Source organism: Eleutherodactylus coqui, unplaced genomic scaffold (assembly GCF_035609145.1).
Source record: "Eleutherodactylus coqui strain aEleCoq1 unplaced genomic scaffold, aEleCoq1.hap1 HAP1_SCAFFOLD_540, whole genome shotgun sequence".
In the NCBI taxonomy this organism is placed as follows: Eukaryota; Metazoa; Chordata; class Amphibia; order Anura; family Eleutherodactylidae; genus Eleutherodactylus; species Eleutherodactylus coqui.
In genome coordinates, this window is record NW_027102040.1 from 40,522 (window position 1) to 60,690 (window position 20,169).

Consider the following 20,169-nt stretch of genomic DNA (forward strand, 5'->3'; position numbering starts at 1 on the left):
CGTTCGCACTGCAGAAAGCCCATAGGAAAGGAGGAGGAGCTGTCAACGGGCATTCTAAGCTGAATGTGCCTGCTCTCGTCAGATCGCGGCCGCCAGCCAGCTTGAGGCCTGGCAAGTACCAGTATGGGTGACCGGCTGGGAATCCCAGGTCCCGTTGACTTTTAAGGCCGTGAGTAGGTTTCTTTCCTTTTCGGAGGTGCGTTCGCACTGCAGAAAGCCCATAGGAAAGGAGGAGGAGCTGTCAACGGGCATTCTAAGCTGAATGTGCCTGCTCTCGTCAGATCGCGGCCGCCAGCCAGCTTGAGGCCTGGCAAGTACCAGTATGGGTGACCGGCTGGGAGTCCCAGGTCCCGTTGACTTTTAAGGCCGTGAGTAGGTTTCTTTCCTTTTCGGAGGTGCGTTCGCACTGCAGAAAGCCCATAGGAAAGCAGGAGGAGCTGTCAACGGGCATTCTAAGCTGAATGTGCCTGCTCTCGTCAGATCGCGGCCGCCAGCCAGCTTGAGACCTGGCAAGTACCAGTATGGGTGACCGGCTGGGAATCCCAGGTCCCGTTGACTTTTAAGGCCGTGAGTAGGTTTCTTTCCTTTTCGGAGGTGCGTTCGCACTGCAGAAAGCCCATAGGAAAGGAGGAGGAGCTGTCAACGGGCATTCTAAGCTGAATGTGCCTGCTCTCGTCAGATCGCGGCCGCCAGCCAGCTTGAGGCCTGGCAAGCACCAGTATGGGTGACCGGCTGGGAATCCCAGGTCCCGTTGACTTTTAAGGCCGTGAGTAGGTTTCTTTCCTTTTCGGAGGTGCGTTCGCACTGCAGAAAGCCCATAGGAAAGGAGGAGGAGCTGTCAACGGGCATTCTAAGCTGAATGTGCCTGCTCTCGTCAGATCGCGGCCGCCAGCCAGCTTGAGGCCTGGCAAGTACCAGTATGGGTGACCGGCTGGGAATCCCAGGTCCCGTTGACTTTTAAGGCCGTGAGTAGGTTTCTTTCCTTTTCGGAGGTGCGTTCGCACTGCAGAAAGCCCATAGGAAAGGAGGAGGAGCTGTCAACGGGCATTCTAAGCTGAATGTGCCTGCTCTCGTCAGATCGCGGCCGCCAGCCAGCTTGAGGCCTGGCAAGTACCAGTATGGGTGACCGGCTGGGAGTCCCAGGTCCCGTTGACTTTTAAGGCCGTGAGTAGGTTTCTTTCCGTTTCGGAGGTGCGTTCGCACTGCAGAAAGCCCATAGGAAAGGAGGAGGAGCTGTCAACGGGCATTCTAAGCTGAATGTGCCTGCTCTCGTCAGATCGCGGCCGCCAGCCAGCTTGAGGCCTGGCAAGTACCAGTATGGGTAAGCGGCTGGGAATCCCAGGTCCCGTTGACTTTTAAGGCCGTGAGTAGGTTTCTTTCCTTTTCGGAGGTGCGTTCGCACTGCAGAAAGCCCATAGGAAAGGAGGAGGAGCTGTCAACGGGCATTCTAAGCTGAATGTGCCTGCTCTCGTCAGATCGCGGCCGCCAGCCAGCTTGAGGCCTGGCAAGTACCAGTATGGGTGACCGGCTGGGAATCCCAGGTCCCGTTGACTTTTAAGGCCGTGAGTAGGTTTCTTTCCTTTTCGGAGGTGCGTTCGCACTGCAGAAAGCCCATAGGAAAGGAGGAGGAGCTGTCAACGGGCATTCTAAGCTGAATGTGCCTGCTCTCGTCAGATCGCGGCCGCCAGCCAGCTTGAGGCCTGGCAAGTACCAGTATGGGTGACCGGCTGGGAATCCCAGGTCCCGTTGACTTTTAAGGCCGTGAGTAGGTTTCTTTCCTTTTCGGAGGTGCGTTCGCACTGCAGAAAGCCCATAGGAAAGGAGGAGGAGCTGTCAACGGGCATTCTAAGCTGAATGTGCCTGCTCTCGTCAGATCGCGGCCGCCAGCCAGCTTGAGGCCTGGCAAGTACCAGTATGGGTGACCGGCTGGGAATCCCAGGTCCCGTTGACTTTTAAGGCCGTGAGTAGGTTTCTTTCCTTTTCGGAGGTGCGTTCGCACTGCAGAAAGCCCATAGGAAAGGAGGAGGAGCTGTCAACGGGCATTCTAAGCTGAATGTGCCTGCTCTCGTCAGATCGCGGCCGCCAGCCAGCTTGAGGCCTGGCAAGCACCAGTATGGGTGAGTGGCTGGGAATCCCAGGTCCCATTGACTTTTAAGGCCGTGAGTAGGTTTCTTTCCTTTTCGGAGGTGCGTTCGCACTGCAGAAAGCCCATAGGAAAGGAGGAGGAGCTGTCAACGGGCATTCTAAGCTGAATGTGCCTGCTCTCGTCAGATCGCGGCCGCCAGCCAGCTTGAGGCCTGGCAAGTACCAGTATGGGTGACCGGCTGGGAATCCCAGGTCCCGTTGACTTTTAAGGCCGTGAGTAGGTGTCTTTCCTTTTCGGAGGTGCGTTCGCACTGCAGAAAGCCCATAGGAAAGGAGGAGGAGCTGTCAACGGGCATTCTAAGCTGAATGTGCCTGCTCTCGTCAGATCGCGGCCGCCAGCCAGCTTGAGGCCTGGCAAGCACCAGTATGGGTGAGTGGCTGGGAATCCCAGGTCCCATTGACTTTTAAGGCCGTGAGTAGGTTTCTTTCCTTTTCGGAGGTGCGTTCGCACTGCAGAAAGCCCATAGGAAAGGAGGAGGAGCTGTCAACGGGCATTCTAAGCTGAATGTGCCTGCTCTCGTCAGATCGCGGCCGCCAGCCAGCTTGAGGCCTGGCAAGTACCAGCATGGGTGACCGGCTGGGAATCCCAGGTCCCGTTGACTTTTAAGGCCGTGAGTAGGTGTCTTTCCTTTTTGGAGGTGCGTTCGCACTGCAGAAAGCCCATAGGAAAGGAGGAGGAGCTGTCAACAGGCATTCTAAGCTGAATGTGCCTGCTCTCGTCAGATCGCGGCCGCCAGCCAGCTTGAGGCCTGGCAAGTACCAGTATGGGTGACCGGCTGGGAATCCCAGGTCCCGTTGACTTTTAAGGCCGTGAGTAGGTTTCTTTCCTTTTCGGAGGTGCGTTCGCACTGCAGAAAGCCCATAGGAAAGCAGGAGGAGCTGTCAACGGGCATTCTAAGCTGAATGTGCCTGCTCTCGTCAGATCGCGGCCGCCAGCCAGCTTGAGGCCTGGCAAGTACCAGTATGGGTGACCGGCTGGGAATCCCAGGTCCCGTTGACTTTTAAGGCCGTGAGTAGGTTTCTTTCCTTTTCGGAGGTGCGTTCGCACTGCAGAAAGCCCATAGGAAAGGAGGAGGAGCTGTCAACGGGCATTCTAAGCTGAATGTGCCTGCTCTCGTCAGATCGCGGCCGCCAGCCAGCTTGAGGCCTGGCAAGTACCAGTATGGGTGACCGGCTGGGAATCCCAGGTCCCGTTGACTTTTCAGGCCGTGAGTAGGTTTCTTTCCTTTTCGGAGGTGCGTTCGCACTGCAGAAAGCCCATAGGAAAGGAGGAGGTGCTGTCAACGGGCATTCTAAGCTGAATGTGCCTGCTCTCGTCAGATCGCGGCCGCCAGCCAGCTTGAGGCCTGGCAAGTACCAGTATGGGTGACCGGCTGGGAATCCCAGGTCCCGTTGACTTTTAAGGCCGTGAGTAGGTTTCTTTCCTTTTCGGAGGTGCGTTCGCACTGCAGAAAGCCCATAGGAAAGGAGGAGGAGCTGTCAACGGGCATTCTAAGCTGAATGTGCCTGCTCTCGTCAGATCGCGGCCGCCAGCCAGCTTGAGGCCTGGCAAGTACCAGTATGGGTGACCGGCTGGGAATCCCAGGTCCCGTTGACTTTTAAGGCCGTGAGTAGGTTTCTTTCCTTTTCGGAGGTGCGTTCGCACTGCAGAAAGCCCATAGGAAAGGAGGAGGAGCAGCTGTCAACGGGCATTCTAAGCTGAATGTGCCTGCTCTCGTCAGATCGCGGCCGCCGGCCAGCTTGAGGCCTGGCAAGTACCAGTATGGGTGACCGGCTGGGAATCCCAGGTCCCGTTGACTTTTAAGGCCGTGAGTAGGTTTCTTTCCTTTTCGGAGGTGCGTTCGCACTGCAGAAAGCCCATAGGAAAGGAGGAGGAGCTGTCAACGGGCATTCTAAGCTGAATGGGCCTGCTCTCGTCAGACCGCGGCCGCCAGCCAGCTTGAGGCCTGCCAAGTACCAGTATGGGTGACCGGCTGGGAATCCCAGGTCCCGTTGACTTTTAAGGCCGTGAGTAGGTTTCTTTCCGTTTCGGAGGTGCGTTCGCACTGCAGAAAGCCCATAGGAAAGCAGGAGGAGCTGTCAACGGGCATTCTAAGCTGAATGTGCCTGCTCTCGTCAGATCGCGGCCGCCAGCCAGCTTGAGGCCTGGCAAGTACCAGTATGGGTGACCGGCTGGGAATCCCAGGTCCCGTTGACTTTTAAGGCCGTGAGTAGGTTTCTTTCCTTTTCGGAGGTGCGTTCGCACTGCAGAAAGCCCATAGGAAAGGAGGAGGAGCTGTCAACGGGCATTCTAAGCTGAATGTGCCTGCTCTCGTCAGATCGCGGCCGCCAGCCAGCTTGAGGCCTGGCAAGTACCAGTATGGGTGACCGGCTGGGAGTCCCAGGTCCCGTTGACTTTTAAGGCCGTGAGTAGGTTTCTTTCCTTTTCGGAGGTGCGTTCGCACTGCAGAAAGCCCATAGGAAAGCAGGAGGAGCTGTCAACGGGCATTCTAAGCTGAATGTGCCTGCTCTCGTCAGATCGCGGCCGCCAGCCAGCTTGAGACCTGGCAAGTACCAGTATGGGTGACCGGCTGGGAATCCCAGGTCCCGTTGACTTTTAAGGCCGTGAGTAGGTTTCTTTCCTTTTCGGAGGTGCGTTCGCACTGCAGAAAGCCCATAGGAAAGGAGGAGGAGCTGTCAACGGGCATTCTAAGCTGAATGTGCCTGCTCTCGTCAGATCGCGGCCGCCAGCCAGCTTGAGGCCTGGCAAGCACCAGTATGGGTGACCGGCTGGGAATCCCAGGTCCCGTTGACTTTTAAGGCCGTGAGTAGGTTTCTTTCCTTTTCGGAGGTGCGTTCGCACTGCAGAAAGCCCATAGGAAAGGAGGAGGAGCTGTCAACGGGCATTCTAAGCTGAATGTGCCTGCTCTCGTCAGATCGCGGCCGCCAGCCAGCTTGAGGCCTGGCAAGTACCAGTATGGGTGACCGGCTGGGAATCCCAGGTCCCGTTGACTTTTAAGGCCGTGAGTAGGTTTCTTTCCTTTTCGGAGGTGCGTTCGCACTGCAGAAAGCCCATAGGAAAGGAGGAGGAGCTGTCAACGGGCATTCTAAGCTGAATGTGCCTGCTCTCGTCAGATCGCGGCCGCCATCCAGCTTGAGGCCTGGCAAGTACCAGTATGGGTGACCGGCTGGGAATCCCAGGTCCCGTTGACTTTTAAGGCCGTGAGTAGGTTTCTTTCCTTTTCGGAGGTGCGTTCGCACTGCAGAAAGCCCATAGGAAAGGAGGAGGAGCTGTCAACGGGCATTCTAAGCTGAATGTGCCTGCTCTCGTCAGATCGCGGCCGCCAACCAGCTTGAGGCCTGGCAAGTACCAGTATGGGTGACCGGCTGGGAATCCCAGGTCCCGTTGACTTTTAAGGTCGTGAGTAGGTTTCTTTCCTTTTCGGAGGTGCGTTCGCACTGCAGAAAGCACATAGGAAAGGAGGAGGAGCTGTCAACGGGCATTCTAAGCTGAATGTGCCTGCTCTCGTCAGATCGCGGCCGCCAGCCAGCTTGAGGCCTGGCAAGTACCAGTATGGGTGACCGGCTGGGAATCCCAGGTCCCGTTGACTTTTAAGGCCGTGAGTAGGTTTCTTTCCTTTTCGGAGGTGCGTTCGCACTGCAGAAAGCCCATAGGAAAGGAGGAGGCGCTGTCAACGGGCATTCTAAGCTGAATGTGCCTGCTCTCGTCAGATCGCGGCCGCCAGCCAGCTTGAGGCCTGGCAAGTACCAGTATGGGTAAGCGGCTGGGAATCCCAGGTCCCGTTGACTTTTAAGGCCGTGAGTAGGTTTCTTTCCTTTTCGGAGGTGCGTTCGCACTGCAGAAAGCCCATAGGAAAGGAGGAGGAGCTGTCAACGGGCATTCTAAGCTGAATGTGCCTGCTCTCGTCAGATCGCGGCCGCCAGCCAGCTTGAGGCCTGGCAAGTACCAGTATGGGTGACTGGCTGGGAATCCCAGGTCCCGTTGACTTTTAAGGCCGTGAGTAGGTTTCTTTCCGTTTCGGAGGTGCGTTCGCACTGCAGAAAGCCCATAGGAAAGGAGGAGGAGCTGTCAACGGGCATTCTAAGCTGAATGTGCCTGCTCTCGTCAGATCGCGGCCGCCAGCCAGCTTGAGGCCTGGCAAGCACCAGTATGGGTGAGTGGCTGGGAATCCCAGGTCCCATTGACTTTTAAGGCCGTGAGTAGGTTTCTTTCCTTTTCGGAGGTGCGTTCGCACTGCAGAAAGCCCATAGGAAAGGAGGAGGAGCTGTCAACGGGCATTCTAAGCTGAATGTGCCTGCTCTCGTCAGATCGCGGCCGCCAGCCAGCTTGAGGCCTGGCAAGTACCAGTATGGGTGACCGGCTGGGAATCCCTGGTCCCGTTGACTTTTAAGGCCGTGAGTAGGTGTCTTTCCTTTTCGGAGGTGCGTTCGCACTGCAGAAAGCCCATAGGAAAGGAGGAGGAGCTGTCAACAGGCATTCTAAGCTGAATGTGCCTGCTCTCGTCAGATCGCGGCCGCCAGCCAGCTTGAGGCCTGGCAAGTACCAGTATGGGTGACCGGCTGGGAATCCCAGGTCCCGTTGACTTTTAAGGCCGTGAGTAGGTTTCTTTCCTTTTCGGAGGTGCGTTCGCACTGCAGAAAGCCCATAGGAAAGCAGGAGGAGCTGTCAACGGGCATTCTAAGCTGAATGTGCCTGCTCTCGTCAGATCGCGGCCGCCAGCCAGCTTGAGGCCTGGCAAGTACCAGTATGGGTGACCGGCTGGGAATCCCAGGTCCCGTTGACTTTTAAGGCCGTGAGTAGGTTTCTTTCCTTTTCGGAGGTGCGTTCGCACTGCAGAAAGCCCATAGGAAAGGAGGAGGAGCTGTCAACGGGCATTCTAAGCTGAATGTGCCTGCTCTCGTCAGATCGCGGCCGCCAGCCAGCTTGAGGCCTGGCAAGTACCAGTATGGGTGACCGGCTGGGAATCCCAGGTCCCGTTGACTTTTAAGGCCGTGAGTAGGTTTCTTTCCTTTTCGGAGGTGCGTTCGCACTGCAGAAAGCCCATAGGAAAGGAGGAGGAGCTGTCAACGGGCATTCTAAGCTGAATGTGCCTGCTCTCGTCAGATCGCGGCCGCCAGCCAGCTTGAGGCCTGGCAAGTACCAGTATGGGTGACCGGCTGGGAATCCCAGGTCCCGTTGACTTTTAAGGCCGTGAGTAGGTTTCTTTCCTTTTCGGAGGTGCGTTCGCACTGCAGAAAGCCCATAGGAAAGGAGGAGGAGCTGTCAACGGGCATTCTAAGCTGAATGTGCCTGCTCTCGTCAGATCGCGGCCGCCAGCCAGCTTGAGGCCTGGCAAGTACCAGTATGGGTGACCGGCTGGGAATCCCAGGTCCCGTTGACTTTTAAGGCCGTGAGTAGGTTTCTTTCCTTTTCGGAGGTGCGTTCGCACTGCAGAAAGCCCATAGGAAAGGAGGAGGAGCAGCTGTCAACGGGCATTCTAAGCTGAATGTGCCTGCTCTCGTCAGATCGCGGCCGCCGGCCAGCTTGAGGCCTGGCAAGTACCAGTATGGGTGACCGGCTGGGAATCCCAGGTCCCGTTGACTTTTAAGGCCGTGAGTAGGTTTCTTTCCTTTTCGGAGGTGCGTTCGCACTGCAGAAAGCCCATAGGAAAGGAGGAGGAGCTGTCAACGGGCATTCTAAGCTGAATGGGCCTGCTCTCGTCAGACTGCGGCCGCCAGCCAGCTTGAGGCCTGGCAAGTACCAGTATGGGTGACCGGCTGGGAATCCCAGGTCCCGTTGACTTTTAAGGCCGTGAGTAGGTTTCTTTCCGTTTCGGAGGTGCGTTCGCACTGCAGAAAGCCCATAGGAAAGCAGGAGGAGCTGTCAACGGGCATTCTAAGCTGAATGTGCCTGCTCTCGTCAGATCGCGGCCGCCAGCCAGCTTGAGGCCTGGCAAGTACCAGTATGGGTGACCGGCTGGGAATCCCAGGTCCCGTTGACTTTTAAGGCCGTGAGTAGGTTTCTTTCCTTTTCGGAGGTGCGTTCGCACTGCAGAAAGCCCATAGGAAAGGAGGAGGAGCTGTCAACGGGCATTCTAAGCTGAATGTGCCTGCTCTCGTCAGATCGCGGCCGCCAGCCAGCTTGAGGCCTGGCAAGTACCAGTATGGGTGACCGGCTGGGAATCCCAGGTCCCGTTGACTTTTAAGGCCGTGAGTAGGTTTCTTTCCTTTTCGGAGGTGCGTTCGCACTGCAGAAAGCCCATAGGAAAGGAGGAGGAGCTGTCAACGGGCATTCTAAGCTGAATGTGCCTGCTCTCGTCAGATCGCGGCCGCCAGCCAGCTTGAGGCCTGGCAAGTACCAGTATGGGTGACCGGCTGGGAGTCCCAGGTCCCGTTGACTTTTAAGGCCGTGAGTAGGTTTCTTTCCTTTTCGGAGGTGCGTTCGCACTGCAGAAAGCCCATAGGAAAGCAGGAGGAGCTGTCAACGGGCATTCTAAGCTGAATGTGCCTGCTCTCGTCAGATCGCGGCCGCCAGCCAGCTTGAGACCTGGCAAGTACCAGTATGGGTGACCGGCTGGGAATCCCAGGTCCCGTTGACTTTTAAGGCCGTGAGTAGGTTTCTTTCCTTTTCGGAGGTGCGTTCGCACTGCAGAAAGCCCATAGGAAAGGAGGAGGAGCTGTCAACGGGCATTCTAAGCTGAATGTGCCTGCTCTCGTCAGATCGCGGCCGCCAGCCAGCTTGAGGCCTGGCAAGCACCAGTATGGGTGACCGGCTGGGAATCCCAGGTCCCGTTGACTTTTAAGGCCGTGAGTAGGTTTCTTTCCTTTTCGGAGGTGCGTTCGCACTGCAGAAAGCCCATAGGAAAGGAGGAGGAGCTGTCAACGGGCATTCTAAGCTGAATGTGCCTGCTCTCGTCAGATCGCGGCCGCCAGCCAGCTTGAGGCCTGGCAAGTACCAGTATGGGTGACCGGCTGGGAATCCCAGGTCCCGTTGACTTTTAAGGCCGTGAGTAGGTTTCTTTCCTTTTCGGAGGTGCGTTCGCACTGCAGAAAGCCCATAGGAAAGGAGGAGGAGCTGTCAACGGGCATTCTAAGCTGAATGTGCCTGCTCTCGTCAGATCGCGGCCGCCAGCCAGCTTGAGGCCTGGCAAGTACCAGTATGGGTGACCGGCTGGGAGTCCCAGGTCCCGTTGACTTTTAAGGCCGTGAGTAGGTTTCTTTCCTTTTCGGAGGTGCGTTCGCACTGCAGAAAGCCCATAGGAAAGGAGGAGGAGCTGTCAACGGGCATTCTAAGCTGAATGTGCCTGCTCTCGTCAGATCGCGGCCGCCAGCCAGCTTGAGGCCTGGCAAGTACCAGTATGGGTGACCGGCTGGGAATCCCAGGTCCCGTTGACTTTTAAGGCCGTGAGTAGGTTTCTTTCCTTTTCGGAGGTGCGTTCGCACTGCAGAAAGCCCATAGGAAAGGAGGAGGAGCTGTCAACGGGCATTCTAAGCTGAATGTGCCTGCTCTCGTCAGATCGCGGCCGCCAACCAGCTTGAGGCCTGGCAAGTACCAGTATGGGTGACCGGCTGGGAATCCCAGGTCCCGTTGACTTTTAAGGTCGTGAGTAGGTTTCTTTCCTTTTCGGAGGTGCGTTCGCACTGCAGAAAGCACATAGGAAAGGAGGAGGAGCTGTCAACGGGCATTCTAAGCTGAATGTGCCTGCTCTCGTCAGATCGCGGCCGCCAGCCAGCTTGAGGCCTGGCAAGTACCAGTATGGGTGACCGGCTGGGAATCCCAGGTCCCGTTGACTTTTAAGGCCGTGAGTAGGTTTCTTTCCTTTTCGGAGGTGCGTTCGCACTGCAGAAAGCCCATAGGAAAGGAGGAGGCGCTGTCAACGGGCATTCTAAGCTGAATGTGCCTGCTCTCGTCAGATCGCGGCCGCCAGCCAGCTTGAGGCCTGGCAAGTACCAGTATGGGTAAGCGGCTGGGAATCCCAGGTCCCGTTGACTTTTAAGGCCGTGAGTAGGTTTCTTTCCTTTTCGGAGGTGCGTTCGCACTGCAGAAAGCCCATAGGAAAGGAGGAGGAGCTGTCAACGGGCATTCTAAGCTGAATGTGCCTGCTCTCGTCAGATCGCGGCCGCCAGCCAGCTTGAGGCCTGGCAAGTACCAGTATGGGTGACTGGCTGGGAATCCCAGGTCCCGTTGACTTTTAAGGCCGTGAGTAGGTTTCTTTCCGTTTCGGAGGTGCGTTCGCACTGCAGAAAGCCCATAGGAAAGGAGGAGGAGCTGTCAACGGGCATTCTAAGCTGAATGTGCCTGCTCTCGTCAGATCGCGGCCGCCAGCCAGCTTGAGGCCTGGCAAGTACCAGTATGGGTAAGCGGCTGGGAATCCCAGGTCCCGTTGACTTTTAAGGCCGTGAGTAGGTTTCTTTCCTTTTCGGAGGTGCGTTCGCACTGCAGAAAGCCCATAGGAAAGGAGGAGGAGCTGTCAACGGGCATTCTAAGCTGAATGTGCCTGCTCTCGTCAGATCGCGGCCGCCAGCCAGCTTGAGGCCTGGCAAGTACCAGTATGGGTGACCGGCTGGGAATCCCAGGTCCCGTTGACTTTTAAGGCCGTGAGTAGGTTTCTTTCCTTTTCGGAGGTGCGTTCGCACTGCAGAAAGCCCATAGGAAAGGAGGAGGAGCTGTCAACGGGCATTCTAAGCTGAATGTGCCTGCTCTCGTCAGATCGCGGCCGCCAGCCAGCTTGAGGCCTGGCAAGTACCAGTATGGGTGACCGGCTGGGAATCCCAGGTCCCGTTGACTTTTAAGGCCGTGAGTAGGTTTCTTTCCTTTTCGGAGGTGCGTTCGCACTGCAGAAAGCCCATAGGAAAGGAGGAGGAGCTGTCAACGGGCATTCTAAGCTGAATGTGCCTGCTCTCGTCAGATCGCGGCCGCCAGCCAGCTTGAGGCCTGGCAAGTACCAGTATGGGTGACCGGCTGGGAATCCCAGGTCCCGTTGACTTTTAAGGCCGTGAGTAGGTTTCTTTCCTTTTCGGAGGTGCGTTCGCACTGCAGAAAGCCCATAGGAAAGGAGGAGGAGCTGTCAACGGGCATTCTAAGCTGAATGTGCCTGCTCTCGTCAGATCGCGGCCGCCAGCCAGCTTGAGGCCTGGCAAGCACCAGTATGGGTGAGTGGCTGGGAATCCCAGGTCCCATTGACTTTTAAGGCCGTGAGTAGGTTTCTTTCCTTTTCGGAGGTGCGTTCGCACTGCAGAAAGCCCATAGGAAAGGAGGAGGAGCTGTCAACGGGCATTCTAAGCTGAATGTGCCTGCTCTCGTCAGATCGCGGCCGCCAGCCAGCTTGAGGCCTGGCAAGTACCAGTATGGGTGACCGGCTGGGAATCCCAGGTCCCGTTGACTTTTAAGGCCGTGAGTAGGTGTCTTTCCTTTTCGGAGGTGCGTTCGCACTGCAGAAAGCCCATAGGAAAGGAGGAGGAGCTGTCAACAGGCATTCTAAGCTGAATGTGCCTGCTCTCGTCAGATCGCGGCCGCCAGCCAGCTTGAGGCCTGGCAAGTACCAGTATGGGTAAGCGGCTGGGAATCCCAGGTCCCATTGACTTTTAAGGCCGTGAGTAGGTTTCTTTCCTTTTCGGAGGTGCGTTCGCACTGCAGAAAGCCCATAGGAAAGGAGGAGGAGCTGTCAACGGGCATTCTAAGCTGAATGTGCCTGCTCTCGTCAGATCGCGGCCGCCAGCCAGCTTGAGGCCTGGCAAGTACCAGTATGGGTGACCGGCTGGGAATCCCAGGTCCTGTTGACTTTTAAGGCCGTGAGTAGGTTTCTTTCCTTTTCGGAGGTGCGTTCGCACTGCAGAAAGCCCATAGGAAAGGAGGAGGAGCTGTCAACGGGCATTCTAAGCTGAATTTGCCTGCTCTCGTCAGATCGCGGCCGCCAGCCAGCTTGAGGCCTGGCAAGTACCAGTATGGGTGACCGGCTGGGAATCCCAGGTCCCGTTGACTTTTAAGGCCGTGAGTAGGTTTCTTTCCTTTTCGGAGGTGCGTTCGCACTGCAGAAAGCCCATAGGAAAGGAGGAGGAGCTGTCAACGGGCATTCTAAGCTGAATGTGCCTGCTCTCGTCAGATCGCGGCCGCCAGCCAGCTTGAGGCCTGGCAAGTACCAGTATGGGTGACCGGCTGGGAATCCCAGGTCCCGTTGACTTTTAAGGCCGTGAGTAGGTTTCTTTCCTTTTCGGAGGTGCGTTCGCACTGCAGAAAGCCCATAGGAAAGGAGGAGGAGCTGTCAACGGGCATTCTAAGCTGAATGTGCTTGCTCTCGTCAGATCGCGGCCGCCAGCCAGCTTGAGGCCTGGCAAGCACCAGTATGGGTGAGTGGCTGGGAATCCCAGGTCCCATTGACTTTTAAGGCCGTGAGTAGGTTTCTTTCCTTTTCGGAGGTGCGTTCGCACTGCAGAAAGCCCATAGGAAAGGAGGAGGAGCTGTCAACGGGCATTCTAAGCTGAATGTGCCTGCTCTCGTCAGATCGCGGCCGCCAGCCAGCTTGAGGCCTGGCAAGTACCAGTATGGGTGACCGGCTGGGAATCCCAGGTCCCGTTGACTTTTAAGGCCGTGAGTAGGTTTCTTTCCTTTTCGGAGGTGCGTTCGCACTGCAGAAAGCCCATAGGAAAGGAGGAGGAGCTGTCAACGGGCATTCTAAGCTGAATGTGCCTGCTCTCGTCAGATCGCGGCCGCCAGCCAGCTTGAGGCCTGGCAAGTACCAGTATGGGTGACCGGCTGGGAGTCCCAGGTCCCGTTGACTTTTAAGGCCGTGAGTAGGTTTCTTTCCTTTTCGGAGGTGCGTTCGCACTGCAGAAAGCCCATAGGAAAGGAGGAGGAGCTGTCAACGGGCATTCTAAGCTGAATGTGCCTGCTCTCGTCAGATCGCGGCCGCCAGCCAGCTTGAGGCCTGGCAAGTACCAGTATGGGTGACCGGCTGGGAATCCCAGGTCCCGTTGACTTTTAAGGCCGTGAGTAGGTTTCTTTCCTTTTCGGAGGTGCGTTCGCACTGCAGAAAGCCCATAGGAAAGGAGGAGGAGCTGTCAACGGGCATTCTAAGCTGAATGTGCCTGCTCTCGTCAGATCGCGGCCGCCAACCAGCTTGAGGCCTGGCAAGTACCAGTATGGGTGACCGGCTGGGAATCCCAGGTCCCGTTGACTTTTAAGGTCGTGAGTAGGTTTCTTTCCTTTTCGGAGGTGCGTTCGCACTGCAGAAAGCACATAGGAAAGGAGGAGGAGCTGTCAACGGGCATTCTAAGCTGAATGTGCCTGCTCTCGTCAGATCGCAGCCGCCAGCCAGCTTGAGGCCTGGCAAGTACCAGTATGGGTGACCGGCTGGGAATCCCAGGTCCCGTTGACTTTTAAGGCCGTGAGTAGGTTTCTTTCCTTTTCGGAGGTGCGTTCGCACTGCAGAAAGCCCATAGGAAAGGAGGAGGAGCTGTCAACGGGCATTCTAAGCTGAATGTGCCTGCTCTCGTCAGATCGCGGCCGCCAGCCAGCTTGAGGCCTGGCAAGTACCAGTATGGGTGACCGGCTGGGAATCCCAGGTCCCGTTGACTTTTAAGGCCGTGAGTAGGTTTCTTTCCTTTTCGGAGGTGCGTTCGCACTGCAGAAAGCCCATAGGAAAGGAGGAGGAGCTGTCAACGGGCATTCTAAGCTGAATGTGCCTGCTCTCGTCAGATCGCGGCCGCCAGCCAGCTTGAGGCCTGGCAAGTACCAGTATGGGTGACCGGCTGGGAATCCCAGGTCCCGTTGACTTTTAAGGCCGTGAGTAGGTTTCTTTCCTTTTCGGAGGTGCGTTCGCACTGCAGAAAGCCCATAGGAAAGGAGGAGGAGCTGTCAACGGGCATTCTAAGCTGAATGTGCCTGCTCTCGTCAGATCGCGGCCGCCAGCCAGCTTGAGGCCTGGCAAGTACCAGTATGGGTAAGCGGCTGGGAATCCCAGGTCCCGTTGACTTTTAAGGCCGTGAGTAGGTTTCTTTCCTTTTCGGAGGTGCGTTCGCACTGCAGAAAGCCCATAGGAAAGGAGGAGGAGCTGTCAACGGGCATTCTAAGCTGAATGTGCCTGCTCTCGTCAGATCGCGGCCGCCAGCCAGCTTGAGGCCTGGCAAGTACCAGTATGGGTGACTGGCTGGGAATCCCAGGTCCCGTTGACTTTTAAGGCCGTGAGTAGGTTTCTTTCCGTTTCGGAGGTGCGTTCGCACTGCAGAAAGCCCATAGGAAAGGAGGAGGAGCTGTCAACGGGCATTCTAAGCTGAATGTGCCTGCTCTTGTCAGATCGCGGCCGCCAGCCAGCTTGAGGCCTGGCAAGTACCAGTATGGGTAAGCGGCTGGGAATCCCAGGTCCCATTGACTTTTAAGGCCGTGAGTAGGTTTCTTTCCTTTTCGGAGGTGCGTTCGCACTGCAGAAAGCCCATAGGAAAGGAGGAGGAGCTGTCAACGGGCATTCTAAGCTGAATGTGCCTGCTCTCGTCAGATCGCGGCCGCCAGCCAGCTTGAGGCCTGGCAAGTACCAGTATGGGTGACCGGCTGGGAATCCCAGGTCCTGTTGACTTTTAAGGCCGTGAGTAGGTTTCTTTCCTTTTCGGAGGTGCGTTCGCACTGCAGAAAGCCCATAGGAAAGGAGGAGGAGCTGTCAACGGGCATTCTAAGCTGAATGTGCCTGCTCTCGTCAGATCGCGGCCGCCAGCCAGCTTGAGGCCTGGCAAGTACCAGTATGGGTGACCGGCTGGGAATCCCAGGTCCCGTTGACTTTTAAGGCCGTGAGTAGGTTTCTTTCCTTTTCGGAGGTGCGTTCGCACTGCAGAAAGCCCATAGGAAAGGAGGAGGAGCTGTCAACGGGCATTCTAAGCTGAATGTGCCTGCTCTCGTCAGATCGCGGCCGCCAGCCAGCTTGAGGCCTGGCAAGTACCAGTATGGGTGACCGGCTGGGAATCCCAGGTCCCGTTGACTTTTAAGGCCGTGAGTAGGTTTCTTTCCTTTTCGGAGGTGCGTTCGCACTGCAGAAAGCCCATAGGAAAGGAGGAGGAGCTGTCAACGGGCATTCTAAGCTGAATGTGCTTGCTCTCGTCAGATCGCGGCCGCCAGCCAGCTTGAGGCCTGGCAAGCACCAGTATGGGTGAGTGGCTGGGAATCCCAGGTCCCATTGACTTTTAAGGCCGTGAGTAGGTTTCTTTCCTTTTCGGAGGTGCGTTCGCACTGCAGAAAGCCCATAGGAAAGGAGGAGGAGCTGTCAACGGGCATTCTAAGCTGAATGTGCCTGCTCTCGTCAGATCGCGGCCGCCAGCCAGCTTGAGGCCTGGCAAGTACCAGTATGGGTGACCGGCTGGGAATCCCAGGTCCCGTTGACTTTTAAGGCCGTGAGTAGGTTTCTTTCCTTTTCGGAGGTGCGTTCGCACTGCAGAAAGCCCATAGGAAAGGAGGAGGAGCTGTCAACGGGCATTCTAAGCTGAATGTGCCTGCTCTCGTCAGATCGCGGCCGCCAGCCAGCTTGAGGCCTGGCAAGTACCAGTATGGGTAAGCGGCTGGGAATCCCAGGTCCCGTTGACTTTTAAGGCCGTGAGTAGGTTTCTTTCCTTTTCGGAGGTGCGTTCGCACTGCAGAAAGCCCATAGGAAAGGAGGAGGAGCTGTCAACGGGCATTCTAAGCTGAATGTGCCTGCTCTCGTCAGATCGCGGCCGCCAGCCAGCTTGAGGCCTGGCAAGTACCAGTATGGGTGACCGGCTGGGAATCCCAGGTCCCGTTGACTTTTAAGGCCGTGAGTAGGTTTCTTTCCTTTTCGGAGGTGCGTTCGCACTGCAGAAAGCCCATAGGAAAGGAGGAGGAGCTGTCAACGGGCATTCTAAGCTGAATGTGCCTGCTCTCGTCAGATCGCGGCCGCCAGCCAGCTTGAGGCCTGGCAAGTACCAGTATGGGTGACCGGCTGGGAATCCCAGGTCCCGTTGACTTTTAAGGCCGTGAGTAGGTTTCTTTCCTTTTCGGAGGTGCGTTCGCACTGCAGAAAGCCCATAGGAAAGGAGGAGGAGCTGTCAACGGGCATTCTAAGCTGAATGTGCCTGCTCTCGTCAGATCGCGGCCGCCAGCCAGCTTGAGGCCTGGCAAGCACCAGTATGGGTGAGTGGCTGGGAATCCCAGGTCCCATTGACTTTTAAGGCCGTGAGTAGGTTTCTTTCCTTTTCGGAGGTGCGTTCGCACTGCAGAAAGCCCATAGGAAAGGAGGAGGAGCTGTCAACGGGCATTCTAAGCTGAATGTGCCTGCTCTCGTCAGATCGCGGCCGCCAGCCAGCTTGAGGCCTGGCAAGTACCAGCATGGGTGACCGGCTGGGAATCCCAGGTCCCGTTGACTTTTAAGGCCGTGAGTAGGTGTCTTTCCTTTTTGGAGGTGCGTTCGCACTGCAGAAAGCCCATAGGAAAGGAGGAGGAGCTGTCAACAGGCATTCTAAGCTGAATGTGCCTGCTCTCGTCAGATCGCGGCCGCCAGCCAGCTTGAGGCCTGGCAAGTACCAGTATGGGTGACCGGCTGGGAATCCCAGGTCCTGTTGACTTTTAAGGCCGTGAGTAGGTTTCTTTCCTTTTCGGAGGTGCGTTCGCACTGCAGAAAGCCCATAGGAAAGCAGGAGGAGCTGTCAACGGGCATTCTAAGCTGAATGTGCCTGCTCTCGTCAGATCGCGGCCGCCAGCCAGCTTGAGGCCTGGCAAGTACCAGTATGGGTGACCGGCTGGGAATCCCAGGTCCCGTTGACTTTTAAGGCCGTGAGTAGGTTTCTTTCCTTTTCGGAGGTGCGTTCGCACTGCAGAAAGCCCATAGGAAAGGAGGAGGAGCTGTCAACGGGCATTCTAAGCTGAATGTGCCTGCTCTCGTCAGATCGCGGCCGCCAGCCAGCTTGAGGCCTGGCAAGTACCAGTATGGGTGACCGGCTGGGAATCCCAGGTCCCGTTGACTTTTCAGGCCGTGAGTAGGTTTCTTTCCTTTTCGGAGGTGCGTTCGCACTGCAGAAAGCCCATAGGAAAGGAGGAGGAGCTGTCAACGGGCATTCTAAGCTGAATGTGCCTGCTCTCGTCAGATCGCGGCCGCCAGCCAGCTTGAGGCCTGGCAAGTACCAGTATGGGTGACCGGCTGGGAATCCCAGGTCCCGTTGACTTTTAAGGCCGTGAGTAGGTTTCTTTCCTTTTCGGAGGTGCGTTCGCACTGCAGAAAGCCCATAGGAAAGGAGGAGGAGCTGTCAACGGGCATTCTAAGCTGAATGTGCCTGCTCTCGTCAGATCGCGGCCGCCAGCCAGCTTGAGGCCTGGCAAGTACCAGTATGGGTGACCGGCTGGGAATCCCAGGTCCCGTTGACTTTTAAGGCCGTGAGTAGGTTTCTTTCCTTTTCGGAGGTGCGTTCGCACTGCAGAAAGCCCATAGGAAAGGAGGAGGAGCAGCTGTCAACGGGCATTCTAAGCTGTATGTGCCTGCTCTCGTCAGATCGCGGCCGCCGGCCAGCTTGAGGCCTGGCAAGTACCAGTATGGGTGACCGGCTGGGAATCCCAGGTCCCGTTGACTTTTAAGGCCGTGAGTAGGTTTCTTTCCTTTTCGGAGGTGCGTTCGCACTGCAGAAAGCCCATAGGAAAGGAGGAGGAGCTGTCAACGGGCATTCTAAGCTGAATGGGCCTGCTCTCGTCAGACCGCGGCCGCCAGCCAGCTTGAGGCCTGCCAAGTACCAGTATGGGTGACCGGCTGGGAATCCCAGGTCCCGTTGACTTTTAAGGCCGTGAGTAGGTTTCTTTCCGTTTCGGAGGTGCGTTCGCACTGCAGAAAGCCCATAGGAAAGCAGGAGGAGCTGTCAACGGGCATTCTAAGCTGAATGTGCCTGCTCTCGTCAGATCGCGGCCGCCAGCCAGCTTGAGGCCTGGCAAGTACCAGTATGGGTGACCGGCTGGGAATCCCAGGTCCCGTTGACTTTTAAGGCCGTGAGTAGGTTTCTTTCCTTTTCGGAGGTGCGTTCGCACTGCAGAAAGCCCATAGGAAAGGAGGAGGAGCTGTCAACGGGCATTCTAAGCTGAATGTGCCTGCTCTCGTCAGATCGCGGCCGCCAGCCAGCTTGAGGCCTGGCAAGTACCAGTATGGGTGACCGGCTGGGAGTCCCAGGTCCCGTTGACTTTTAAGGCCGTGAGTAGGTTTCTTTCCTTTTCGGAGGTGCGTTCGCACTGCAGAAAGCCCATAGGAAAGCAGGAGGAGCTGTCAACGGGCATTCTAAGCTGAATGTGCCTGCTCTCGTCAGATCGCGGCCGCCAGCCAGCTTGAGACCTGGCAAGTACCAGTATGGGTGACCGGCTGGGAATCCCAGGTCCCGTTGACTTTTAAGGCCGTGAGTAGGTTTCTTTCCTTTTCGGAGGTGCGTTCGCACTGCAGAAAGCCCATAGGAAAGGAGGAGGAGCTGTCAACGGGCATTCTAAGCTGAATGTGCCTGCTCTCGTCAGATCGCAGCCGCCAGCCAGCTTGAGGCCTGGCAAGCACCAGTATGGGTGACCGGCTGGGAATCCCAGGTCCCGTTGACTTTTAAGGCCGTGAGTAGGTTTCTTTCCTTTTCGGAGGTGCGTTCGCACTGCAGAAAGCCCATAGGAAAGGAGGAGGAGCTGTCAACGGGCATTCTAAGCTGAATGTGCCTGCTCTCGTCAGATCGCGGCCGCCAGCCAGCTTGAGGCCTGGCAAGTACCAGTATGGGTGACCGGCTGGGAATCCCAGGTCCCGTTGACTTTTAAGGCCGTGAGTAGGTTTCTTTCCTTTTCGGAGGTGCGTTCGCACTGCAGAAAGCCCATAGGAAAGGAGGAGGAGCTGTCAACGGGCATTCTAAGCTGAATGTGCCTGCTCTCGTCAGATCGCGGCCGCCAGCCAGCTTGAGGCCTGGCAAGTACCAGTATGGGTGACCGGCTGGGAGTCCCAGGTCCCGTTGACTTTTAAGGCCGTGAGTAGGTTTCTTTCCTTTTCGGAGGTGCGTTCGCACTGCAGAAAGCCCATAGGAAAGGAGGAGGAGCTGTCAACGGGCATTCTAAGCTGAATGTGCCTGCTCTCGTCAGATCGCGGCCGCCAGCCAGCTTGAGGCCTGGCAAGTACCAGTATGGGTGACCGGCTGGGAATCCCAGGTCCCGTTGACTTTTAAGGCCGTGAGTAGGTTTCTTTCCTTTTCGGAGGTGCGTTCGCACTGCAGAAAGCCCATAGGAAAGGAGGAGGAGCTGTCAACGGGCATTCTAAGCTGAATGTGCCTGCTCTCGTCAGATCGCGGCCGCCAACCAGCTTGAGGCCTGGCAAGTACCAGTATGGGTGACCGGCTGGGAATCCCAGGTCCCGTTGACTTTTAAGGTCGTGAGTAGGTTTCTTTCCTTTTCGGAGGTGCGTTCGCACTGCAGAAAGCACATAGGAAAGGAGGAGGAGCTGTCAACGGGCATTCTAAGCTGAATGTGCCTGCTCTCGTCAGATCGCAGCCGCCAGCCAGCTTGAGGCTGGCAAGTACCAGTATGGGTGACCGGCTGGGAATCCCAGGTCCCGTTGACTTTTAAGGCCGTGAGTAGGTTTCTTTCCTTTTCGGAGGTGCGTTCGCACTGCAGAAAGCCCATAGGAAAGGAGGAGGCGCTGTCAACGGGCATTCTAAGCTGAATGTGCCTGCTCTCGTCAGATCGCGGCCGCCAGCCAGCTTGAGGCCTGGCAAGTACCAGTATGGGTAAGCGGCTGGGAATCCCAGGTCCCGTTGACTTTTAAGGCCGTGAGTAGGTTTCTTTCCTTTTCGGAGGTGCGTTCGCACTGCAGAAAGCCCATAGGAAAGGAGGAGGAGCTGTCAACGGGCATTCTAAGCTGAATGTGCCTGCTCTCGTCAGATCGCGGCCGCCAGCCAGCTTGAGGCCTGGCAAGTACCAGTATGGGTGACTGGCTGGGAATCCAGGTCCCGTTGACTTTTAAGGCCGTGAGTAGGTTTCTTTCCGTTTCGGAGGTGCGTTCGCACTGCAGAAAGCCCATAGGAAAGGAGGAGGAGCTGTCAACGGGCATTCTAAGCTGA

General features: G+C 56.7%; 82 pseudogenes; all 82 read left to right on the forward strand.

Annotated features, from left to right (window-relative positions):
* Positions 1-41: 41 nt before the first annotated feature.
* On the forward strand, positions 42-160 carry LOC136594972 (5S ribosomal RNA; annotated as a pseudogene).
* Positions 161-240: 80 nt separating this feature from the next.
* LOC136595061 (5S ribosomal RNA) lies at positions 241-359 on the forward strand (annotated as a pseudogene).
* Positions 360-439: 80 nt separating this feature from the next.
* Positions 440-558, forward strand: LOC136595074 (5S ribosomal RNA; annotated as a pseudogene).
* An 80-nt stretch (positions 559-638) lies between these two features.
* LOC136595147 (5S ribosomal RNA) lies at positions 639-757 on the forward strand (annotated as a pseudogene).
* Positions 758-837: 80 nt separating this feature from the next.
* On the forward strand, positions 838-956 carry LOC136594974 (5S ribosomal RNA; annotated as a pseudogene).
* An 80-nt stretch (positions 957-1,036) lies between these two features.
* LOC136595062 (5S ribosomal RNA) lies at positions 1,037-1,155 on the forward strand (annotated as a pseudogene).
* A 279-nt stretch (positions 1,156-1,434) lies between these two features.
* LOC136594975 (5S ribosomal RNA) lies at positions 1,435-1,553 on the forward strand (annotated as a pseudogene).
* Positions 1,554-1,633: 80 nt separating this feature from the next.
* LOC136594976 (5S ribosomal RNA) lies at positions 1,634-1,752 on the forward strand (annotated as a pseudogene).
* An 80-nt stretch (positions 1,753-1,832) lies between these two features.
* Positions 1,833-1,951, forward strand: LOC136594977 (5S ribosomal RNA; annotated as a pseudogene).
* Positions 1,952-2,230: 279 nt separating this feature from the next.
* LOC136594979 (5S ribosomal RNA) lies at positions 2,231-2,349 on the forward strand (annotated as a pseudogene).
* Positions 2,350-2,628: 279 nt separating this feature from the next.
* Positions 2,629-2,747, forward strand: LOC136595026 (5S ribosomal RNA; annotated as a pseudogene).
* Positions 2,748-2,827: 80 nt separating this feature from the next.
* On the forward strand, positions 2,828-2,946 carry LOC136595123 (5S ribosomal RNA; annotated as a pseudogene).
* Positions 2,947-3,026: 80 nt separating this feature from the next.
* LOC136594980 (5S ribosomal RNA) lies at positions 3,027-3,145 on the forward strand (annotated as a pseudogene).
* Positions 3,146-3,225: 80 nt separating this feature from the next.
* On the forward strand, positions 3,226-3,344 carry LOC136594981 (5S ribosomal RNA; annotated as a pseudogene).
* Positions 3,345-3,424: 80 nt separating this feature from the next.
* On the forward strand, positions 3,425-3,543 carry LOC136594982 (5S ribosomal RNA; annotated as a pseudogene).
* An 80-nt stretch (positions 3,544-3,623) lies between these two features.
* LOC136594983 (5S ribosomal RNA) lies at positions 3,624-3,742 on the forward strand (annotated as a pseudogene).
* An 83-nt stretch (positions 3,743-3,825) lies between these two features.
* On the forward strand, positions 3,826-3,944 carry LOC136595128 (5S ribosomal RNA; annotated as a pseudogene).
* Positions 3,945-4,223: 279 nt separating this feature from the next.
* On the forward strand, positions 4,224-4,342 carry LOC136594984 (5S ribosomal RNA; annotated as a pseudogene).
* Positions 4,343-4,422: 80 nt separating this feature from the next.
* Positions 4,423-4,541, forward strand: LOC136595063 (5S ribosomal RNA; annotated as a pseudogene).
* Positions 4,542-4,621: 80 nt separating this feature from the next.
* On the forward strand, positions 4,622-4,740 carry LOC136595075 (5S ribosomal RNA; annotated as a pseudogene).
* An 80-nt stretch (positions 4,741-4,820) lies between these two features.
* On the forward strand, positions 4,821-4,939 carry LOC136595148 (5S ribosomal RNA; annotated as a pseudogene).
* An 80-nt stretch (positions 4,940-5,019) lies between these two features.
* On the forward strand, positions 5,020-5,138 carry LOC136594986 (5S ribosomal RNA; annotated as a pseudogene).
* Positions 5,139-5,218: 80 nt separating this feature from the next.
* Positions 5,219-5,337, forward strand: LOC136595030 (5S ribosomal RNA; annotated as a pseudogene).
* An 80-nt stretch (positions 5,338-5,417) lies between these two features.
* On the forward strand, positions 5,418-5,536 carry LOC136595165 (5S ribosomal RNA; annotated as a pseudogene).
* An 80-nt stretch (positions 5,537-5,616) lies between these two features.
* Positions 5,617-5,735, forward strand: LOC136594987 (5S ribosomal RNA; annotated as a pseudogene).
* Positions 5,736-6,014: 279 nt separating this feature from the next.
* On the forward strand, positions 6,015-6,133 carry LOC136595086 (5S ribosomal RNA; annotated as a pseudogene).
* Positions 6,134-6,412: 279 nt separating this feature from the next.
* LOC136595031 (5S ribosomal RNA) lies at positions 6,413-6,531 on the forward strand (annotated as a pseudogene).
* Positions 6,532-6,611: 80 nt separating this feature from the next.
* On the forward strand, positions 6,612-6,730 carry LOC136595124 (5S ribosomal RNA; annotated as a pseudogene).
* An 80-nt stretch (positions 6,731-6,810) lies between these two features.
* Positions 6,811-6,929, forward strand: LOC136594988 (5S ribosomal RNA; annotated as a pseudogene).
* Positions 6,930-7,009: 80 nt separating this feature from the next.
* On the forward strand, positions 7,010-7,128 carry LOC136594990 (5S ribosomal RNA; annotated as a pseudogene).
* An 80-nt stretch (positions 7,129-7,208) lies between these two features.
* On the forward strand, positions 7,209-7,327 carry LOC136594991 (5S ribosomal RNA; annotated as a pseudogene).
* An 80-nt stretch (positions 7,328-7,407) lies between these two features.
* Positions 7,408-7,526, forward strand: LOC136594992 (5S ribosomal RNA; annotated as a pseudogene).
* Positions 7,527-7,609: 83 nt separating this feature from the next.
* Positions 7,610-7,728, forward strand: LOC136595129 (5S ribosomal RNA; annotated as a pseudogene).
* Positions 7,729-8,007: 279 nt separating this feature from the next.
* LOC136594993 (5S ribosomal RNA) lies at positions 8,008-8,126 on the forward strand (annotated as a pseudogene).
* Positions 8,127-8,206: 80 nt separating this feature from the next.
* LOC136594994 (5S ribosomal RNA) lies at positions 8,207-8,325 on the forward strand (annotated as a pseudogene).
* An 80-nt stretch (positions 8,326-8,405) lies between these two features.
* On the forward strand, positions 8,406-8,524 carry LOC136595064 (5S ribosomal RNA; annotated as a pseudogene).
* An 80-nt stretch (positions 8,525-8,604) lies between these two features.
* LOC136595076 (5S ribosomal RNA) lies at positions 8,605-8,723 on the forward strand (annotated as a pseudogene).
* An 80-nt stretch (positions 8,724-8,803) lies between these two features.
* On the forward strand, positions 8,804-8,922 carry LOC136595149 (5S ribosomal RNA; annotated as a pseudogene).
* Positions 8,923-9,002: 80 nt separating this feature from the next.
* Positions 9,003-9,121, forward strand: LOC136594995 (5S ribosomal RNA; annotated as a pseudogene).
* Positions 9,122-9,201: 80 nt separating this feature from the next.
* Positions 9,202-9,320, forward strand: LOC136595065 (5S ribosomal RNA; annotated as a pseudogene).
* Positions 9,321-9,400: 80 nt separating this feature from the next.
* Positions 9,401-9,519, forward strand: LOC136594996 (5S ribosomal RNA; annotated as a pseudogene).
* An 80-nt stretch (positions 9,520-9,599) lies between these two features.
* On the forward strand, positions 9,600-9,718 carry LOC136595178 (5S ribosomal RNA; annotated as a pseudogene).
* An 80-nt stretch (positions 9,719-9,798) lies between these two features.
* LOC136594998 (5S ribosomal RNA) lies at positions 9,799-9,917 on the forward strand (annotated as a pseudogene).
* Positions 9,918-10,196: 279 nt separating this feature from the next.
* Positions 10,197-10,315, forward strand: LOC136595087 (5S ribosomal RNA; annotated as a pseudogene).
* A 279-nt stretch (positions 10,316-10,594) lies between these two features.
* Positions 10,595-10,713, forward strand: LOC136594999 (5S ribosomal RNA; annotated as a pseudogene).
* Positions 10,714-10,793: 80 nt separating this feature from the next.
* LOC136595001 (5S ribosomal RNA) lies at positions 10,794-10,912 on the forward strand (annotated as a pseudogene).
* An 80-nt stretch (positions 10,913-10,992) lies between these two features.
* Positions 10,993-11,111, forward strand: LOC136595002 (5S ribosomal RNA; annotated as a pseudogene).
* Positions 11,112-11,390: 279 nt separating this feature from the next.
* LOC136595003 (5S ribosomal RNA) lies at positions 11,391-11,509 on the forward strand (annotated as a pseudogene).
* A 279-nt stretch (positions 11,510-11,788) lies between these two features.
* LOC136595041 (5S ribosomal RNA) lies at positions 11,789-11,907 on the forward strand (annotated as a pseudogene).
* An 80-nt stretch (positions 11,908-11,987) lies between these two features.
* LOC136595080 (5S ribosomal RNA) lies at positions 11,988-12,106 on the forward strand (annotated as a pseudogene).
* An 80-nt stretch (positions 12,107-12,186) lies between these two features.
* On the forward strand, positions 12,187-12,305 carry LOC136595004 (5S ribosomal RNA; annotated as a pseudogene).
* A 279-nt stretch (positions 12,306-12,584) lies between these two features.
* On the forward strand, positions 12,585-12,703 carry LOC136595005 (5S ribosomal RNA; annotated as a pseudogene).
* Positions 12,704-12,783: 80 nt separating this feature from the next.
* On the forward strand, positions 12,784-12,902 carry LOC136595067 (5S ribosomal RNA; annotated as a pseudogene).
* An 80-nt stretch (positions 12,903-12,982) lies between these two features.
* Positions 12,983-13,101, forward strand: LOC136595006 (5S ribosomal RNA; annotated as a pseudogene).
* An 80-nt stretch (positions 13,102-13,181) lies between these two features.
* LOC136594924 (5S ribosomal RNA) lies at positions 13,182-13,300 on the forward strand (annotated as a pseudogene).
* Positions 13,301-13,380: 80 nt separating this feature from the next.
* On the forward strand, positions 13,381-13,499 carry LOC136594961 (5S ribosomal RNA; annotated as a pseudogene).
* Positions 13,500-13,579: 80 nt separating this feature from the next.
* Positions 13,580-13,698, forward strand: LOC136595007 (5S ribosomal RNA; annotated as a pseudogene).
* An 80-nt stretch (positions 13,699-13,778) lies between these two features.
* LOC136595008 (5S ribosomal RNA) lies at positions 13,779-13,897 on the forward strand (annotated as a pseudogene).
* Positions 13,898-14,176: 279 nt separating this feature from the next.
* LOC136595089 (5S ribosomal RNA) lies at positions 14,177-14,295 on the forward strand (annotated as a pseudogene).
* Positions 14,296-14,574: 279 nt separating this feature from the next.
* On the forward strand, positions 14,575-14,693 carry LOC136595042 (5S ribosomal RNA; annotated as a pseudogene).
* Positions 14,694-14,773: 80 nt separating this feature from the next.
* LOC136595010 (5S ribosomal RNA) lies at positions 14,774-14,892 on the forward strand (annotated as a pseudogene).
* An 80-nt stretch (positions 14,893-14,972) lies between these two features.
* Positions 14,973-15,091, forward strand: LOC136595012 (5S ribosomal RNA; annotated as a pseudogene).
* A 279-nt stretch (positions 15,092-15,370) lies between these two features.
* Positions 15,371-15,489, forward strand: LOC136595013 (5S ribosomal RNA; annotated as a pseudogene).
* Positions 15,490-15,768: 279 nt separating this feature from the next.
* On the forward strand, positions 15,769-15,887 carry LOC136595014 (5S ribosomal RNA; annotated as a pseudogene).
* Positions 15,888-15,967: 80 nt separating this feature from the next.
* Positions 15,968-16,086, forward strand: LOC136595015 (5S ribosomal RNA; annotated as a pseudogene).
* A 279-nt stretch (positions 16,087-16,365) lies between these two features.
* Positions 16,366-16,484, forward strand: LOC136595027 (5S ribosomal RNA; annotated as a pseudogene).
* Positions 16,485-16,564: 80 nt separating this feature from the next.
* Positions 16,565-16,683, forward strand: LOC136595046 (5S ribosomal RNA; annotated as a pseudogene).
* Positions 16,684-16,763: 80 nt separating this feature from the next.
* On the forward strand, positions 16,764-16,882 carry LOC136595016 (5S ribosomal RNA; annotated as a pseudogene).
* An 80-nt stretch (positions 16,883-16,962) lies between these two features.
* LOC136595017 (5S ribosomal RNA) lies at positions 16,963-17,081 on the forward strand (annotated as a pseudogene).
* An 80-nt stretch (positions 17,082-17,161) lies between these two features.
* On the forward strand, positions 17,162-17,280 carry LOC136595018 (5S ribosomal RNA; annotated as a pseudogene).
* Positions 17,281-17,360: 80 nt separating this feature from the next.
* Positions 17,361-17,479, forward strand: LOC136595019 (5S ribosomal RNA; annotated as a pseudogene).
* Positions 17,480-17,562: 83 nt separating this feature from the next.
* LOC136595139 (5S ribosomal RNA) lies at positions 17,563-17,681 on the forward strand (annotated as a pseudogene).
* A 279-nt stretch (positions 17,682-17,960) lies between these two features.
* LOC136595020 (5S ribosomal RNA) lies at positions 17,961-18,079 on the forward strand (annotated as a pseudogene).
* Positions 18,080-18,159: 80 nt separating this feature from the next.
* LOC136595068 (5S ribosomal RNA) lies at positions 18,160-18,278 on the forward strand (annotated as a pseudogene).
* Positions 18,279-18,358: 80 nt separating this feature from the next.
* Positions 18,359-18,477, forward strand: LOC136595078 (5S ribosomal RNA; annotated as a pseudogene).
* An 80-nt stretch (positions 18,478-18,557) lies between these two features.
* LOC136595110 (5S ribosomal RNA) lies at positions 18,558-18,676 on the forward strand (annotated as a pseudogene).
* An 80-nt stretch (positions 18,677-18,756) lies between these two features.
* Positions 18,757-18,875, forward strand: LOC136595023 (5S ribosomal RNA; annotated as a pseudogene).
* Positions 18,876-18,955: 80 nt separating this feature from the next.
* Positions 18,956-19,074, forward strand: LOC136595069 (5S ribosomal RNA; annotated as a pseudogene).
* Positions 19,075-19,154: 80 nt separating this feature from the next.
* On the forward strand, positions 19,155-19,273 carry LOC136595024 (5S ribosomal RNA; annotated as a pseudogene).
* Positions 19,274-19,353: 80 nt separating this feature from the next.
* On the forward strand, positions 19,354-19,472 carry LOC136594936 (5S ribosomal RNA; annotated as a pseudogene).
* Positions 19,473-19,552: 80 nt separating this feature from the next.
* LOC136595140 (5S ribosomal RNA) lies at positions 19,553-19,670 on the forward strand (annotated as a pseudogene).
* A 279-nt stretch (positions 19,671-19,949) lies between these two features.
* Positions 19,950-20,067, forward strand: LOC136595100 (5S ribosomal RNA; annotated as a pseudogene).
* The last annotated feature ends 102 nt before the right edge of the window (positions 20,068-20,169 follow it).